Source organism: Colobus angolensis, unplaced genomic scaffold (genome assembly GCF_000951035.1).
Source record: "Colobus angolensis palliatus isolate OR3802 unplaced genomic scaffold, Cang.pa_1.0 Scaffold10, whole genome shotgun sequence".
Lineage (NCBI taxonomy): Eukaryota > Metazoa > Chordata > Mammalia > Primates > Cercopithecidae > Colobus > Colobus angolensis.
In genome coordinates this window covers 9,725,411-9,729,379 of record NW_012110919.1, presented here as the reverse complement: position 1 = coordinate 9,729,379, position 3,969 = coordinate 9,725,411, and positions in this window count along the sequence as shown.

Sequence of the window (3,969 nt, the reverse complement as noted above, 5' to 3'; positions counted from 1 at the left end):
AACACAGTAAAACCCCATCTCTACAAAAGAAATACAAAATTTAGCCAGCATGGTGCCCACCTGTAGTTCTAGCTACTAGGGAGGCTGAGGTGGGAGGATCACTTGAGCCTGGGAGGTTGAGGCTGCAGTGAACCATAATCCCATTACTGCACTCCAGCCTGGGCAACAGAGTGAGACCCTGTCTCTAAATAAATAAAACACCGAGTCGTTTTAATTCAGAAAATTTCACAGGGAAATGAGTTTTGAGAAATCTTAATATTCTGACTGGTCAGAATGTCCAACAGAGACTAGGCTGGAGTGCAGTGGCATAGTCTTGGCTCACTGCAACTTCTGCCTCCTGGGTTCAAGCATTTCTCCCTGCCCCAGCCTCCTGAGTAGCTGGAATTACAGGAGCCTACTAACCCCCCGGCTAATTTTTTTGTATTTTAGTAGAGGCTGGGTTTCACCATGTTGACCAGGCTGGTCTCGAACTCCTGACCTCAGGTGATACACCTGCCTCAGCCTCCTAAAGTTCTGGGATTACGGGTGTAAGCCACTGTGCACGGAGGATGCAATTTTTAGGGAGAGGGGGAGACAGAGTCTCCCTCTGTTGCCCAGCCTGGAGTGCAGTGGCACAATCTCAGCTCACTGTAACCTCTGCCTCCCAGGTTCAAGCAATTCTGCCTTAGCCTCCTGAGTAGCTGGGATTACAGGCGCCTGCTGCCACGCCCAGCTAAGTTTTTGTAATTTAGTAGAGACAGAGTTTCATTATGTTGACCAGGCTGGTCTCGAACTCCTGACCTCAGGCAATCCGCCTGCCTCGGCCTCCCAAATTGCTGGGATTACAGGCATGAGCCACTGCGTCTGGCCTGATGCAATTTTTTTTTTAAATCAGAAATCTTTCCTATAACTTAAAAAAAAAAAAAAATCATCTGGAGCTGGGCCCGGTGGCTCACGCCTGTAATCCCAACACTTTGGGAGGCTGAGACGGGCGGATCACCTGAGGTCAGGAGTTTGAGACCAGCCTGACCGACATGGGTAAACTGTCTCTACTAAAAATACAAAATTAGCCGGGCATGGTGGTGCATGCCTGTAATCCCAGCTACGCAGGAGGCTGAGGCAGGAGAATCACTTGAACCTGGGAGGCAGAGGTTGTGGTGAGCCATGATCGTGCCATTGCACTCCAGCCTGGGCAACACGAGCAAAACTCCATCTTGAAAAACAAAAAAACAAACAAAATCACCTCGATCGCTGCCTCCATTCTTTTTTTGAAGTTCTTAATGTTATTAGCTGACTGACTTTGTTCTTCATTATCCCATTTTGCAGAGGATTGGTTGTGAATTTAAGGGTGTCACCTCAAACAGCAGGGTAAGTTGCACTTTAAGTGATGTAAAATATTAAGAAGCTGAAAACCTTAAAAAATGTTTAGTTCTCGGCCAGGTGTGGCGGCTCATGCTTGTAATCCCAGCACTTTGGGAAGCTGGGGTGGGCGGATCACTTGAAGTCATGAGTTCGAGATCAGCCTGGCCAACATGGTGATATGCCATCTCTACAAATAAAAAAATTAGCTGGGCCTTGTAGTTTGCGCCTGTAATCTCAGCTACTAGGGAGGCTGAGGTAGGAGAATCGCTTGAACCGGGGAGGCGGAGGTTGCAGTGAGCCGAGATCATGCCACTGCACTCCAGCCTGGGCGACCGATCAAGATTCCATCTTAAAAAATTAATAATAAATAAATAAATGAAAGGGGTCGGGCAAGGTGGCTCACACCTGTAATCCCAGCACTTGGGATTACAGTGGGCAGATCACGTCAGGAGTTTGAGACCAACCTGACCAACATGGTAAAAGCCCACCTCTACTAAAAATACAAAAATTAGCCGGCCCTGTTGGCATGTGCCTCTAATCCCACCTACACGGGAGGCTGAGATAGGAGAAACTATAATCCCAACTACTTGGGAGGCTGAGGTAGGAAAATCGCTTGAACCCAGGAGGCGGAGGTTGCGGTGAGCTGAGATTGCGCCATTGCACTCCAGCCTGGGCAACAGAAGGAGACTTGGTCTCAAAAAAAAAAAAAATTTAGCTCCCTTAGGCCATTTCTGATAATTTCTTCTAAAGATATAATCAAATGTGGAATTTATTTATAAAGGTATTTATTGCTTCATTTTTAATGGTGAAAAAAATCGAAAATCTCTATCTCCAATAGTAAGGAATTGGTTGTTTATGATATATTCATATGATAAAATACTGCACAGTAGTAAAAAAAATCATGTTTTGACATTTAAGAATATAAGGCTGGCTTGGTGGCTGTCGCCTATAATCCCAGTAATTTGGAAGGCTGAGGTGAGAGGATCCCTTGAGCTCAGGAGTTTGAAACCAGCCTGGGCAACATAGGGAGACCCCTATCTCTACTAAAAATAACAAAAAATTAGCTGGGGCCGGGCACAGTGGCTCACGTCTGTAATCCCAGCACTTTGGGAGGCCGAGGCAGGCGGATCACCTAAGGTCAGGAGTTCAAGACCAGCCTGGTCAACGTGGCAAAACCCCGTCTCTACTAAAAATATGATAATTATAGAGGCAGGCGCCTGTAATCCCAGCTACTTGGGAGGCTGAGGCAGGAGAACGGCTTGAACCTGGGAGGCAGAGGTTGCAGCGAGCTGAGATCTCGCCATTGCACCCCAGCCTGGGCAACAAGAGCAGAACTCTGTCTCAAAAAAAAAAAAAAAAAAATTAGCTGGGCATGATGGCGTGCTCCTGTAGTCCCAGCTACTGGGGAGGCAAAAAAAAAAAAAAAAAAGAAAGAAAGAAGAAAGAAAAACAAAGAAAAAATACTAAATATACATCAAAGTGGAGTACTTGGTTAGTGAGGCACAGGTGATTTTTATTTTCTTTTTATTATTTTCTTTATACTTCTGTACTTATCTAGATTTCCACAATGAATACATATGATTTTAAAACCATACATACTTTTCTTTTTAAATGGTGGTATTCAGGTCTGCATTTCAATTCTGCGTATCCAAAAGCTCCATTTTATTAGTTCGTCCAGAATACATCACTCTGTAAACCAAGAGAATCTGAGACAGGTCTCAATCAATTTAGAAAGTTTATTTTGCCAAGGTTAAGGACACACCCATGACATAGCCTCAGGAGGTCCTGACGATATGTACCCAAGGTTGTGTGGCACAGCTTGGTTTTATACATTTTAGGGAGACGTGAGACATCAGTCATTATGTGTAAGATGTACATTGGTTCCGTCCAGAAAGGCAGGACAACTGTTAATACAAGTGGGGGTTGGGGGACTCGGTGGGGGGGGTGTTCCAGGTCATAGGTCGATAAAAGACAAATTGTTGCATTCTTTTGAGTTTCTGATTAGACTTTCACTGAATATTTATAGGAATAGTCACTTATGCCTTAGTCTGACTTAGGGAAACAAAAGGGCAAAGGAAGCAATCAGATAAGCATTTATCTTATATGAGCAGAGGGGTGACTTTTTGAGTCTCTGTCCTTTGTCCACAAGGAATTTCTTTGGATCAAATTGTGAGGGAGGTATATAGCTTTTTTATCTTAGTAGCTATCTTGTTTTAGGAATAGAATGGGAGGCAGGTTTGCTCTAAGCAGTTTCCAGCTTGACTTTCCTTTTGGCTTAGTCATTTTTGGGGTTCTGATGTTAGAGGGGTTTGAACCACAGCACCTCCATCTCGAAAAGAGGGTGGGTAAGACCAGGAACGGTGGCTCATGCCTGCAATCCCAGCACTTTCGGAGGTCGAGGTGGGTGGATCACCTGAGGTCGGGAGTTTGAGACCAGCCTGATCAACGTAGAGAAACCCCGTCTCTACTAAAAATACATAATTAGCTGGGTATGGTGGCACATGCCTGTAATCCCAGCTACTCGGGAGGCTGAGGCAGGAGAATCTCTTGAACCCGGGAGGTGGAGGTTGCAGTGAGCCGAGATTGCGCCACTGCACTGTAGCCTGGGCTACAGAGTGAGGATCCGTC